The sequence below is a fragment of the Lagenorhynchus albirostris genome, chromosome 4 (assembly GCF_949774975.1).
Source record: "Lagenorhynchus albirostris chromosome 4, mLagAlb1.1, whole genome shotgun sequence".
Lineage (NCBI taxonomy): Eukaryota > Metazoa > Chordata > Mammalia > Artiodactyla > Delphinidae > Lagenorhynchus > Lagenorhynchus albirostris.
Genome location: NC_083098.1, coordinates 18,391,294 through 18,407,446, shown reverse-complemented (window position 1 = coordinate 18,407,446; position 16,153 = coordinate 18,391,294). Strand labels below are relative to the sequence as shown.

At 40.7% G+C, this 16,153-nt stretch overlaps 1 pseudogene; it reads right to left on the bottom strand.

Moving 5' to 3' along the window:
* Nucleotides 1-14,736: 14,736 nt before the first annotated feature.
* On the bottom strand, nt 14,737-15,591 carry LOC132519596 (heterogeneous nuclear ribonucleoproteins A2/B1-like; annotated as a pseudogene).
* Nucleotides 15,592-16,153: the final 562 nt, after the last annotated feature.

Below are 16,153 nucleotides of genomic sequence, written 5' to 3'. Positions count from 1 at the left end.
AAAACATATTAGGTTGCCTAAAGACTTAAATTGGATTAGACTAAAATTATTGGATTAGAAAAAATTGTTCCACTTTGCTACTCTGTAGATTAGACCCTTGAAAGAAAGATCAAATACGTGAGAGAGAACATAAACTGCATATGTTCATTTTACATCCATGTGTATAAATTTGTGATCCTCCTTCTACCAATAGATTTTCTTTTTGACAAGGACCAGTAGTTTTCAGAAATTTTATCAGCACAAAAGTCAACCAAACAGAAAGGAATTTGCATTTATTGTCAGAACCCTTGTATGTCATGTAACATGAATGCTGAGGACACGGAGACTCAGAAGTAATAACAAGCATACCTTAAACTATGTGCCAGTCACTGTGCTAAGTACGATGCATGTATTATCTCAATTAAACTTCATGTAGTAGGTACTAATGTTGGTCCATTTTTACAGACGAAGAAACCAAAGCTTTTGAGGTTAAGTAACTTCACCAAGGTCAACAGATACAGGATTGAGACCCAAGGCCACTTTACTCCAGAGCCTGAGCTCTTAACTGCTACCCACTCCTAGAATACAAGAGCAGAGTGACCTGTCCATTACGCTGGTACTAGTACTGCTATATGGAATAGATCTGACAATAACCTTCCTCTATGTGGAAAGGGATTCACAGAGATACTTGAGCTGGAGAATAAAAATGAAAAGGAAGGACAGAGTGATGTGTGATAATTATTTCAGATTCATTCCAAGAGATACATTTTAGCAAGATTAGATAGTTTCTTTTAAAAAGAAAATAGAAACATAGGTAATACCTGATTTTTTTCAGACTGAAGAAAGTTTGCTGTGGATAATTTTTTTAAAAAACAAACTTTCCAAAACAAATGGAAGACAGGAAAAAAGGAAAAGGAGGGAGGAAGGAAGAAAGAGGGGGAAAAAGACAGAGAACTTTGTGCAGCAAGGACTCTGGATTTCATATAACCTTTCTACTTACTTTGTAGCAGCACTGGCCATGCTCACAGAATTGATTTAATACCAGGATTCTTCTACCTAAAATCAAAATAAACATTCGTTTAAATAGACAAATGAAATTTGCTCTATGAAGCATACACATAAATAATAGATTTTAAGTTATTAAAAATGTTTAATAAAATTGTATCAGGATAAATGGGCAAAGGGGGTATAAATTCATTAAATAGAAAATTAAAAACAACAACATCAAAAGTATATCAATATATATTTATCAATTCTAAATTTTCTCATTTCTCATTTCTGAATAACTTAATAATAGTATTTTGAAATATTTGTTGAACAAGCAAGTACCAGAAAGCTTGAATTCTCTTTTTCATCCTCATTTCCAACATAAATTTGAGAACAAATAGTTTTGGACTTTTAGAAATTCTTTTTGTACAGTGTGAAATATATTGTTATTTCTTTTATAAAAACTCTTGTAAAAACTTATAATCTGTAAAATAATTAAACTTTCACGTCCCGCAATTTTTTTCACTTAGTCTGCTTCTATAATATGTCAAAAATGTAAACCAAAAAAAAAAGTCAGTTGAGGATCTAGATCAGTGTTTCTAAAAGTGTGATATCCATACCCCTGGGAACCCCTAAGATACTTTCAGGGAGTCTATGAGGTCAAAGATATTTTCATAACAATACTATGATGTTAGTGTCTCTTCCAGTGTTGGCATTTACATTGATGGTGCAAAGCTATAACAGGAGAAACAGTACTTAAGCACAAATCAAGGTAATGACACCCAATGTGCTTATACTGTACTTGAAATAAAAATACTAATGATGATAATAGTAATACGAATGCCAGTTTCACTCATTGATGCTTTTCATGAAGCAAAAGATATGTTAATTTAAAAAAATTCGAGCCTTGGGATTCCCTGGTGGCGCAGTGGTTGAGAGTCCGCCTCCCGATGCGGGGTACACGGGTTCGTGCCCCGGTCCGGGAAGATCCCACATGCCGCCGAGCAGCTGGGCCCGTGAGCCATGGCCGCTGAGCCTGCGCGTCCGGAGGCTGTGCTCCGCAACGGGAGAGGCCACAGCAGGGAGAGGCCCACGTACCACTAAAAAAAAAAAAAAAAAAAAAAATTAAAGCCTTGAGGCTTCCGGGAACATGGAGGAAGAGCAAGACGCGGAGATCACCTTCCTCTCCACAGATACACCAGAAATACATCTACACGTGGAACAACTCCTACAGAACACCTACTGAACGCTGGCAGAAGACCTCAGACCTCCCAAAACGCAAGAAACCACCCCCCCCCCACGTACCTGGGTAGGGCAAAAGAAAAAAGAATAAACAGAGACAAAAGGATAGGGACGGGACCTGCACCAGTGGGAGTGAGCTGTGAAGGAGAAAAGCTTTCCACACACTAGGAAGCCCCTTCGCGGGCGGAGACTGTGGGTAGCGGAGGGGGAAAGCTTCGGGGCCACGGAGGACAGCACAGCAACAGGGGTGCGGAGGGCAAAGCGGAGAGATTCCCGCACAGAGGATCAGGGCCGACCAGCACTCACTCACCAGCCCGAGAGGCTTGTCTGCTCACCCGCCGGGGCGGGCGGGTCTGGGAGATGAGGCTCCGGCTTCGGTCTGAGCGCAGGGAGAGGACTGGGGTTGGCAGCGTGAACACAGCCTGCAGGGTGTTAGTGCGCCACGGCTAGCCGGGAGGGAGTCCGGGGAAAAGTCTGGACCTGCCGAAGAGGCAAGAGGCTTTTTCTTCCCTCTTTGTTTCCTGGTGCGCGAGGAGAGGGGATTAAAAGCGCCGCTTAAAGGAGCTCCAGAGACGGGCGCGAGCCGCGGCTAAAAGCGCGGACCCCAGAGACGGGCATGAGACGCTAAGGCTGCTGCTGCCGCCACCAAGGAGCCTGTGTGCGAGCACAGGTCACTATCCACACCCCCCTTCCGGGGTGCCTGCGCAGCCCGCCACTGCCAGGGTCCCGGGATGCAGGGACAACTCCCCCGGGAGAACGCACGGCGCGCCTCAGGCTGGTGCAACGTCACGCCGGCGCGACGTCACGCCGGCGCAACGTCATGCCGACCTCTGCCGCCGCAGGCCCGCCCCGCACTCCGTGCCCCTCCCTCCCCCCCCCCCCCCCCCCCCCCGGCCTGAGTGAGCCAGAGCCTCCGAATCAGCGGCTCCTTTAACCCCGTCCTGTCTGAGCGAAAAACAGACGCCCTCCGGCGACCTACACACAGAGGCGGGGCCAATTCCAAAGCTGAGCCCCTGGGAGCTGTGAGAACAAAGAAGAGAAAGGGAAATCTCTCCCAGCAGCCTCAGAAGCAGCGGATTAAAGCTCCACAATCAACTTGATGTACCCTGCAGCTGTGGAATATATGAATAGACAACGAATCATCCTAAATTGAGGAGGTGGACTTTGAGAGCAAGATTTATGATTTTTTCCCCTTTTCCTCTTTTGGTGAGTGTGTATGTGTATGCTTCTGTGTGAAATTTTGCCTGTATAGCTTTGCTTCCACCATTTGTCCTAGGGTTCTATCCGTCTGGGTTTTTTTGTTGTTGTTTTCTTAATAATTATTTTTTTATTTTAATAACTTTATTATATTTTTTCTTACTTTATTTTATTTTACTTTACCTTCTTTCTTTCTTCTTTTCCTTCCTTCCCTCCCTCCTTCCTTCCTCCCTCCCTCCCACCCTCCTTTCTTTCTTTCTACTTCTACTAATTCTTTCTTTCTACTTTTTCTCCCTTTTATTCTGAGCTGTGTGGATGAAAGGCTCTTGGTGCTGCAGCCAGGAGTCAGTTCTGTGCCTCTGAGGTGGGAGAGCCAACTTCAGAACACTGGTCCACAAGAGACCTCCCAGCTCCACATAATATCAAACGGCGAAAATCTCCCAGAGATCTCCATCTCAACACCAGCACCCAGCTTCACTCAACGACCAGCAAGCTACAGTGTTGGACATCCTATGACAAACAACTAGCAAGACAGGAACACAGCCCAACCTATTAGCACAAAGCCTGCCTAAAATCATAATAAGTCCACAGACACCCAAGAACACACCACCAGACGTGGACCTGCCCACCAGAGAGGCAAGATCCAGCCTCATCCATCAGAACACAGGCACTAGTCCCCTCCACCAGGAAGCCTACACAACCCATGAACCAACCTTAGCCACTGGGGACAGACACCAAAAACAACGGGAACTACAAACCTGCAGCCTGCAAAAAGGAGACCCCAAACACAGTAAGATAAGCAAAATGAGAAGACAGAAAAACACACAGCAGATGAAGGAGCAAGATAAAAACCCACCAGACCTAACAAATGAAGAGGAAATAGGCAGTCTACCTGAAAAAGAATTTAGAATAATGATAGTAAAGATGATCCAAAATCTTGGAAATAGAATGGACAAAATTCAAGAAACACTTAACAAGGACCTAGAAGAACTAAAGATGAAACAAACAACGATGAACAACACAATAAATGAAAGTAAAAATACTCTAGATGGGATCAATAGCAGAATAACTGAGGCAGAAGAATGGATAACTGACCTGGAAGATAAAATAGTGGAAATAACTACTGCAGAGCAGAGTAAAGAAAAAAGAATGAAAAGAACTGAGGACAGTCTCAGAGACCTCTGGGACAACATTAAACGCACCAACATTCGAATTATAGGGGTTCCAGAAGAAGAAGAGAAAAAGAAAGGGGCTGTGAAAATATTTGAAGAGATTATAGTTGAAAACTTCCCTAATATGGAAAAGGAAATAGTTAATCAAGTCCAGGAAGCACAGAGAGTCCCATACAGGATAAATCCAAGGAGAAATATGCCCAGACACATATTAAACTGTCAAAAATTAAATACAAAGAAAACATATTAAAAGCAGCAAGGGAAAACAACAAATAACACACAAGGGAATCCCCATAAGGTTAACAGCTGATCTTTCAGCAGAAACTCTGCAAGCCAGAAGGGAGTGGCAGGACATATTTAAAGTGATGAAGGAGGAAAACCTGCAACCAAGATTACTCTACCCAGCAAGGACCTCATTCAGATTTGATGGAGAAATTAAAACCTTTACAGACAAGCAAAAGCTGAGAGAGTTCAGCACCACTAAACCAGCTTTATGACAACTGCTAAAGGAACTTCTCTAGGCAAGAAACACAAGAGAAGGAAAAGACCTTCAATAACGAACCCAAAACAATTAAGAAAATGGGAATAGGAACATACATATCGATAATTACCTTAAATGTAAATGCACTAAATGCTCCCACCGAAAGACACAGATTGGCTGAATGGATACAAAAACAAGACCCATATATTTGCTGTATACAAGAGACCCACTTCAGACCTAGAGACACATACAGACTGAAAGGGGATGGAAAAAGACATTTCATGCAAATGGAAACCAAAAAAAAGCTGGAGTAGCAATTCTCATATCAGACAAAATAGACTTTAAAACAAAGACTGTTACACGAGACAAAGAAGGACACTACATAATGATCAAGGGATCAATCCAAGAAGATATAACAATTGTAAATATTTATGCACCCAACATAGGAGCACCTCAATACATAAGGCAAATACTAAGAGCCATAAAAGGGGAAATCAACAGTAACACATTCATAATAGGGGACTTTTTTTTTTTTTTTTTGCGGTACGCGGGCCTCTCACTGTTGTGGCCTCTCCCGTTGTGGAGCACAGGCTCCAGACGCGCAGGCTCAGCAGCCATGGCTCATGGCTCATGGCTCCACAGCATGTGGGATCCTCCCAGACCTGGCACGAACCCGCGTCCAACCACCCGTGGACTCTCAACCACTGCGCCACCAGGGAAGCCCTCATAGTAGGGGACTTTAACACCCCACTTTCACCAATGGAAAGATCATCCAAAATGAAAATAAATAAGGAAACACAAGCTTTAAATGACACATTAAACAAGATGGACTTAATTGATATTTATAGGACATTCCATCCAAAAACAACAGAATACACATTTTTCTCAAGTGCTCATGGAACATTCTCCAGGATAGATCATATCCTGGGTCACAAGTCAAGCCTTGGTAAATTTAAGAAAATTGAAATTGTTTCAAGTATCTTTTCTGACCACAACGCTATGAGACTAGATATCAATTACAGGAAACGATCTGTAAAAAATACAAACACATGGAGGCTAAACAATACACTACTTAATAACGAAGTGATCACTGAAGAAATCAAAGAGGAAATAAAAAATACCTAGAAACAAATGACAATGGAGACACAACGACCCAAAATCTATGGGATGCAACAAAAGCAGTTCTAAGAGGGAAGTTTATAGCAATACAATCCTACCTTAAGGAACAGGAAACATCTCGAATAAACAACCTAACCTTGCACCTAAAGCAATTAGAGAAAGAAGAACAAAAAAACCCCAAAGTTAGCAGAAGGAAAGAAATCATAAAAATCACATCAGAAATAAATGAAAAAGAAGGAAACGATAGCAAAGATCAATAAAAACTAAAAGCTGGTTGTTTGAGAAGATAAACAAAATTGATAAACCATTAGCCAGACTCATCAAGAAAAAAAGGGAGAAGACTCAAATCAATAGAATTAGAAATGAAAAAGGAGAAGTAACAACTGACACTGGAGAAATACAAAAGATCATGAGAGATTACTACAAGCAATTATATGCCAATAAAATGGACAACCTGGAAGAAATGGACAAATTCTTAGAAATGCACAATGTGCCAAGACTGAATCAGGAAGAAATAGAAAATATGAACAGACCAATCACAAGCACTGAAATTGAAACTGTGATTAAAAATCTTCCAACAAACAAAAGCCCAGGACCAGATGGCATCACAGGCGAATTCTATCAAACATTTAGAGTAGAGCTAACACCTATCCTTCTCAAACTCTTCCAAGATATAGCAGATGGAGGAACACTCCCAAACTGATTCTATGAGGCCACCATCACCTTGATACCAAAACCAGACAAGCATGTCACAAAGAAAGAAAACTACAGGCCAATATCACTGATGAACATAGATGCAAAAATCCTCAACAAAATACTAGCAAACAGAATCCAACAGCACATTAAAAGGATCATACACCATGATCAAGTGGGGTTTATTCCAAGAATGCAAGGATACTTCTGTATATGCAAAACAATCAATGTGATATACCATATTAACAAATTGAAGGAGAAAAACCATATGATCATTTCAATAGAGGCAGAGAAAGCTTTTGACAAAATTCAACACCCATTTATGATAAAAACCCTGCAGAAAGTAGGCATAGAGGGAACTATCCTCAACATAATAAAGGCCATATATGACAAACCCACAGCCAACATTGTCCTCAATGGTGCAAAACTAAAAGCATTTCCACTAAGATCAGGAACAAGACAAGGTTTCCCACTCTCACCACTCTTATTCAACATAGTTTTGGAAGTTTTAGCCACAGCAATCTGAGAAGAAAAGGAAATAAAAGGAATCCAAATCAGAAAAGAAGAAGTAAAGCTGTCACTGTTTGCAGATGACATGATACTATACATAGGGAATCCTAAAGGTGCTACCAGACAACTACTAGAGCTAATCAATGAATTTGGTAAAGTAGCAGGATACAAAATTGATGCACAGAAATCTCTGGCATTCCTATACACTAATGATGAAAAATCTGAAAGAGAAATTAAGGAAACACTCCCATTTACCATTGCAACAAATAGAATAAAATATCTAGGAATAAACCTACCTAAGGAGACAGAAGACCTGTATGCAGAAAATTATAAGACACTGATGAAATAAATTAAAGATGATACAAATAGATGGAGAGATATACCATGTTCTTGGATTGGAAGAATCAACATTGTGAAAATGACTCTACTACCCAAAGCAATCTACAGATTCAATGCAATCCCTATCAAACTACCACTGGTATTTTTCACAGAACTAGAACAAAATATTTCACCATTTGTATGGAAACACAAAACACGCTGAATAGCCAAAGCAATCTTGAGAACGAAAAATGGAGCTGGAGGAATCAGGCTCCCTGACTTCAGACCATACTACAAAGCTACAGTAGTCAAGACAGTATGGTGCTGGCACAAAAACAGAAAGATAGATCAATGGAACAGGATAGAAAGCCCAGAGATAAGCCACGCACATAAGCCCATGGTCACCTTATCTTTGATAAAGGAGGCAGGAAGGTACAGTGGAGAAAGGACAGCCTCTTCAATAAATGGTGCTGGGAAAACTGGACAGGTACATGTAAAAGTATGAGATTAGATCACCCCCTAACACCATACACAAAAATAAGCTCAAAATGGATTAAAGACCTAAATGTAAGGCCAGAAACTATCAAACTCTTAGAGGAAAACATAGGCAGAACACTCTATGACATAAATCACAGCAAGATCCTTTTTGACCCACCTCCTAGAGAAATGGAAATAAAAACAAAAATAAACAAATGGGACCTAATGAAACTTCAAAGCTTTTGCACAGCAAAGGAATCCATAAACAAGACCTAAAGACAACCCTCCGAATGGGATAAAATATTTGCAAATGAAGCAACTGACAAAGGATTAATCTCCAAAATTTATAAGAATGTCATGCAGCTCAGTAACAAAAAAACAAACAACCCAATCCAAAAATGGGCTGAAGACCTAAATAGACATTTCTCCAAAGAAGATATACAGACTGCCAACAAACACATGAAAGAATGCTCAACTTCATTAATCATTAGAGAAATGCAAATCAAAACTACAATAAGATATCGTCTCACACCAGTCAGAATGGCCATCATCAAAAAATCTAGAAACAAGAAATGCTGGAGAGGGTGTGGAGAGAAGGGAACCCTCTTGCACTGTTGGTGGGAATGTAAATTGATACAGCCACTGTAGAGAACAGTATGGAGGTTCCTTAAAAAACTACAAATAGAACTACCATATGACCCAGCAATCCTACTACTGGGCATATACCCTGAGAAAACCATAATTCAAAAAGAGTCATGTACCAAAATGTTCATTGCAGCCCTATTTACAATAGCCAGGAGATGGAAACAACCTAAGTGTCCATCATCGGATGAATGGATAAAGAAGATGTGGCACATATATACAATGGAATATTACTCAGCCATAAAAAGAAACGAAATTGAGCTATTTGTAGTGAGGTGGATGGACCTAGAGTCTGTCATACAGAGTGAAGTAAGTCAGAAAGAGAAAGACAAATACCATATGCTAACACATATATATGGAATTTAAGGGAAAAAAATGTCCTGAAGAACCTAGGGGTAAGACAGGAATAGAGACACAGACCTACTGGAGAACGGACTTGAGGATATGGGGAGGGGGAAGGGTGAGCTGTGACAAAGCGAGAGAGAGGCATGGACATATATACACTACAAAACGTAACGTAGATAGCTAGTGGGAAGCAGCCGCATAGCACAGGGAGATCAGCTCGGTGCTTTGTGACCGCCTGGAGGGGTGGGATAGGGAGGGTGGGAGGGAGGGAGACGCAAGAGGGAAGAGATATGGGAATATATGTATATGTATAACTGATTCACTTTGTTATAAAGCAGAAACTAACACACCATTGTAAAGCAATTATACTCCAATAAAGATGTAAAAAAAAAATTCAAGCCTTAAGTCATGTATTTTTAATATGTGTGAAGAAATGCGACCTACGCTTAAAGCTTTTCTTTTTGTGATTGTTGTTGTTGTTGAGTTATAAGTGACATATATTAGTTTCAGATGTACAACATAGTAATGATTTAATACTTTTATATATTGCTAAATGAGCACCACAATAAGTCATAACATCCATCACCACACAGAGCTACAATTTTTTTTTCTTATGACGAGACTTTTAAGATCTACTCTCTTACCAACTTTTAAAGCACTTCTGCTGCATATAGAAGTACAATGTTGATCTCAAGGGAAAGCTCTTGGGCCATTGTTTGAGTTGTGATCTGAAATAGCTGCTCTTTGCATGGAAATCTTTTTTACTTGAAAGACCAACTAACAATCCTGATTGTGATTATTCAGACTTGGGTGTTGGCAGATACTTTCCCAAAAACGAACAACGTAAGCCTCTTACTTTAAGGAAAACAACTAATTGTATCTGTTGCCAGTGACTGATTTTAAGCTTTCAACAAAAATTAGCAGTTGGAAAACTCATACCCAGCACTGAGGTTGACAGTTTCAAAATACTGAAAGGCTTTTTTATGGGATCTGTGGTGATATTAATGAATGTGATTTCATCATATTGAATAATAAAATATGTTAACATTTGGAAAATATGCATAGCTCAGTGAACCAATATTTTCCAACTAACCAATGCATGATGTTATAAAACCAAACATGGTTAAAACATTGTCACATTGCAAGATAGACAAAAGGATTCAAATGCAATAGCACACAGAAAGTTCACTGATACAGCTTCAGATTCCACATTGCAACTAACCTTTAAGAATTACCACTTGCCTAGTTGTGGTGTAATATCAAAAAAGATTACTCATAATGACCTTTTTAAGGCTGTTAAAACAGCCTTCCCAAACAAATATCCATACATACTTCAACCAAAGTAACATATTGCAACAGATTGAATTGAGGAGATATGAAAACCCAACTGTCATGTACTAAGTACAAGAAATTTCAAAAATGTGAAACAATGCCACTTTTCTCACTGATTTTTTTATTTTAAAAAAGATGAATAGGGCTTCCCTGGTGGCGCAGTGGTTGAGAGTCCGCCTGCCGATGCAGGGGACACGGGTTCGTGCCCCGGTCCGGGAAGATCCCACATGCCTCGGAATGGCTGGGCCCGTGAGCCATGGCCACTGAGCCTGCGCGTCCGGAGCCTGTGCTCCGCAACGGGAGAGGCCACAACAGTGAGAGGCCCGCGTACCGCAAAAAAAAAAATTAAATTAAAAAAAATTTTTTTTAATAAAAAAGATGAATAATTTCAGTAAAAGTGTTATTTACATTACACGTAACTGGTTTATTATTTTAGAATCTTAAATGAGTCCAGTTTCTCAGCTTTGATTTCTAAATGGTAATACTGATAGATATAAGCCATGTAAGCAACAACTCTTTAAAAATCTAAATAATTTTTAGAAGAGTAAAGTAGCCCTGAGACCAAAAAGTTTGAAACTACTCACCTAGGTGTCACCAAATATTCAGATATTTAAATATAAAATATTCACAAAATAAACTATTCACTCCAGATACGTAAAGTGGCCACGTTTGAAATTTGCACACTCCCTTCACTGATCCTTGATGGAGTTCCTCCCACGCCAAGAGGCTCTTTCGGTCCTTTTGCTGTGATCCTCCTCTAAAGGCACAATTACAACTGTCAGGACTACAAAGACCCTTCAAAACACATCATGTCACCTCAACATCCTCTACCATACAAAATTAGAAATAGAAGTAAATTTGGGAGGTAGACTGAAGAAAAAGGAGAAATCAAACTCACAAGCCAAAATAGTGGGTCTCTCAAATTAATTTGCTTCACATAAATTCTCCTTAAAATTATTTATGGATACAAATACAATATAATAACTTGCAATCTAATATACTGGAAGTTGTATCCACATTGAAAAAGAAAGGAAGCAAAGAGCTTCCCTCCACAGCCTGTCCCTTGATCTCTGGAAACACTGGCCACCCAGAGATGATTGATCCCAAAGGACTCAGCAAATTCCTGCAGTTCATTCTCAGGCCCTCCCCAGCTTCGGAGGATGGCCTTCTGCGCTGCAGAGCTAATGCATGTCACACCTAAAGCTGCAGCAAGCCGAGCTCCAGAATTAAGCCACAATAATTAGGCAGTGGTGTTTTCTGGCATTCTTTCAAAACAGACAACTTGGAAAACCAGTCTTTTACTGCAGGCCAGAATATATTTCTAAAGTAATCATTTCAGACCTTTGCAGTGATACGTATACTTCCCTCTCTTAGGTAAATAGATGTGCACCTATAGTGCAATTGCAAAAGAATCCAGGCCAAAATAATCCATATGCACCTGAAATAGTCAGATAATTGAGACAGTAGGGAATTGTTCTAGGGGTTTTATTTGTTTGGGGAACTAGGATTGGGAGATAACTTGAAACATCTGGAAAGTGGCCTAATTCTGTGATTTTTTTTCTGTAAGCTGAGATTGTGAGATGCTGTCCTTTCTACCCAGATGATCAATGAAAGGGAAATTATCAAAATTTTTTGAGATTTGGGGGAGAAACATAAAAAAATAGAGTGAGAGATGAAAAGAAGCCTCAGCAGCTTCTGAGCAGCAGATTCTCTCTCATTTAGCCACAGATTCTCTCTCATTTAGTTTATAAAGTGTTAAAGCCACCTTAAATGAAATACAACATAAATGTTCCCTCTCCCTTTCCCTTACATTAGGTTACATAACTAGCCAACTGAACTTTGTGATGGTTGGGTGTTTGGGGCTATCTCAAACAGCAAAACTGTTCAGTCTTATGACCCAATTCAGTTATCAGGGGAGCTCTAAGCTCCAAACTGACTGCGGCATTACATCTATTATTAAAGAGGATTTTTCTAAAAAGATTCCATTGTTAGAAGCTTTGTTACCAGAAGTTAAAATCAAAGAAGCATTCTGGATCATGGGGTGCAAACATAATTAAATACTAATTTAATTTATGTTAAAAACATATCAACTGGTTAGGAAGACCATGCCAGGTTGTATAAAAAGCATAAACAAGAATAAGTAAAACAAGCAAGACTAAAAATAAATTAAAATTATTTTATATTTGTTGACATTTTTTAAAACTATGCTTAGGGAAAAAACAGAAAGGAATTATTTTTTTTTGAGCATTTATCTTTACTTTTTAATTACTCTGCACAAGAATTTTATATATTAAGGACAGTAATCCTTTACCAGACATTTGTTAATAATCAATAAATTGGTAAAATATTTAATAAGCAGAATAGAAAATAATCAGTTTCAGAAAGGAATTACTATATACACAAAACGAACATTTTTTTAATTAGGATGGTGAACATCTTTTTTAAAATCTTTTCTCTGTTTTTCAAGTTTTTTGTTATTGTGTTGGTATTAGTTTCAAATTTTAAAAAAAGTAATTGCAATAAGTCTGAAAAAATATGCCTTTGGAATAAGAGTTATTGAGGTTAAGAGATAAGATTGACTTGCATTTAGGTCAGGGAAGAAGGAAAAGGGCATCTGTCAGGACAGTAGCTGGTGGTGGCAGAGACGGAGCAGCTCTGGGTTGAACTCCAGGTCTCAAAGAAGCAGGTGACAATGACCCCTTACTCCTCCATCCTTGAAGCTCCTGGAAACAACCCTCCCTTGGACTCTGTTTGGGTGCCTCCTGATTCATTCTATCCAAGGACCCAAGGAATCTTTGGAGAGAAAAAGGGACAGGGGTCACCACTCATACTGAAACCTCACCTTTTAAAAGCCTGAACCCGGGATGTCCCTGGGACTGATTTCAATCCTACGCAGCCTCTGCCAACATTAACCAATGTCTCTCTTTCCACTAACTGGAACCATCAACAGACAGTTTATGTTACAATGTGGCACCATCCAGAGGGGAAATAGGTGGATGCAAGAAGGGAAAGGTGGAGCCTATAAAGACAATTTTCCCAGCATTCACAATTATACCTGAGGGCAGTCCCGTTCCCCCACTTGTGTAGGGTGTTTGAATGGAAGTTGCGTGCTGCGGCCATTCTGGCTAGCCCTGTCCAGCCAGACATCCACAACGGGGCAGTCCAAGGCTAAATTATGTGTATTTTAAGATTCAGACATTTCCAGGCATGTCTAGAGGACACACCACAGCAGGATTTGCATGAAGCACACAGGAACAAATGGAAAGAACTCATCCTAAAGGAAGAGTTGTTCTGGAACACAAACTTGACCCAGTCTGGATGCCGTAATCTCAGAAGGAAAAGGAATTATTAGCAGCAGAACATGATATTGGGGTCTGAGACTGCCTGCCCCGTAGCAATGAACTCATGATTTGAGTCCTGGGGAAAAGGAACTTCAGGTGATGCTGAAATATATAAAACCTCCAAAAGAACAAAACAACAACAACAGAAAAGAACCCTCTAAGAGCACAGGGCAGCTCTGCTGTAGGGCCTTTGACCTGGGAGCAGGGGAAGCTTCTCCCTTTTTATTTTTATTTATTTATTTATTTTCCTTTAGAAGTCTTTATTAGATCATAAATGTACAACAGCTTCTGAAGTCTACACAGGCACTTCAGTTTTTAAAAGGAATACATGTAACGTTATGTCTCATTACACCATGAACCTGGATAACAGCTTTTCAAAACTTTGTGAGAAAAATCTTGAAAAAGGTTTCACATGTCACCCGACACTTACACATTTTAACATTATCAAAGAAGGTATGTTTCTACACTCTTACAAAGACCACTAGAAAGAAACAGTTAGAAAGCTAAGAAACTGTCTCAAAAGCATTTTTTTTTTCACAATCTTTCCTCCATAGTAAGGTAATGTTCTTAAATAATTCAATCCATTCACAAATGGCTCTCTGCATCTGCTCTGATGTCTTCTGCTCTGCCTATTTCTGTATGACTGAGAGTTTCCACGACCTGAACATGTTCTGTTACCTCTGGGCTCTCATTCTCTCCTATTCATACATCCTCTCCTACTTGCCCATGGCCAACAGAAAGAAACTCAGTATCGGCTGGTCCCTTCATAACCCCCACTTCCTCCACTGACACCTGGACCATAGTTTCCTCCACCGTATAATTCTCGTGCCTGCTACCGACGTTTCCACTTTTCGCTAAGCTTAGTTAGAAGGTTGCTGGTTACGATTTCCGAAAATCATTGTCATTTCCACTTGCACACTTTCCTCCTCCATAGATGCCATACCACCCCGGGGCTCCCACCCTGGTGGCCAGATCCAGGTACTCCCCCACACCTACTAGAGCCATGACCAAGTCCACCGACCACTCCTGAATCCATCAGATTCAGTTTCCTTCCTTCCTTCAGTTTCCTTCCTCGTCCTGCTCCAACATTTCCACCACCGCCAGGAGAATCTCCAGCACCGACGTTGCCTCCTCTTCCACCTCTAGAACTGTGGATTTCCTGCCTTTGAGGTCGAGACAGGGCCTTTCTTACTTCTGCATGGTGACCATTGACGGTATGGTATTTCTGCAGCACAAGCTTATCCACCAGATCACAGCCATCAAAAGTGACAAACCCAAAGCCTCTTTTCTTTCCAGACTCCCTATCAGTAAGTATCTCAATGACATCGATTTTTCCATATTTCTCAAAGTAATCTCTAAGATGGTGCTTCTCAGTAGCTTCTTCAATTCCACCAACAAAACAGCTTCTTCACAGTTAGGAAAGCAGCCCGCTGTCCAGAATCCTCTCTTGGGACAGCACGTTTGGGGGCAACCGTTTCCTATCAGTGGAATGAGGTGTGGCAGCCTCCACCTCAGCCGTGGATGAGAAAGTTACAAAACCGAATCCTCTTGATCTTTTCCTGGCAGGATCCCTGATGACCACACAGCCTGTAAGTTTTCCCCATTGCTGGTAGTAGTTCCTCAGATTTTCTTCTGTGGTTTCAGAGCTCAAGCCACCAATAAAGAGTTTATGGAATTCTTCTTGTTCCTTCTTCTTCCTCCAGAAAGTAACAGTTTTGAAACTTTCCTCCATCTTGGAGTCCATCGCTTCAGCCATTTTCCTGAAGCTGAGGGAGATGAGGGAGATCTCAGGGGAAGATCACGAACCTGCAACCTGACCCGCCCCGGATCTGAGGTAAGAACGAACCTCCGATGCTCCAGCAACAACACCTTCTAGGAGCACCTCCATGCAGGGCCCGGCACGCTTGCATAATTCTTGAGCACCTTTCGATTTTCTCCTGAGATGCAGACAGCCTGTAGCTTGCTGGGAAAAGCTGCTTCTCCTCTTTTAAACAGATGATGCCATGTGGTCTACGTGAATAACAGCACAACCACCTGTCACACACCGTTATTCTCCAGGTGCCAGTGACTACCATGGAAGAGTAGCCCCAGCACAGAGACCACAGCATCAGCCATAGGAAAGGAATTCTCTTTACCTCATTGAAGCACAGAACACAGAAGAGACTACCGCAAGATCCTTCAGCGTTAGAGAGCAGCCTGACATTGGAAGAGTGGAATACCTTCAGTTTGGGTCAGCGTGGTCGCTCCAGGCATCAGTGGGAAATGACAGTGATGGGAGTGCGTAGGAAACCCTTTCTTTGCACCCATTCTTCTCCCGA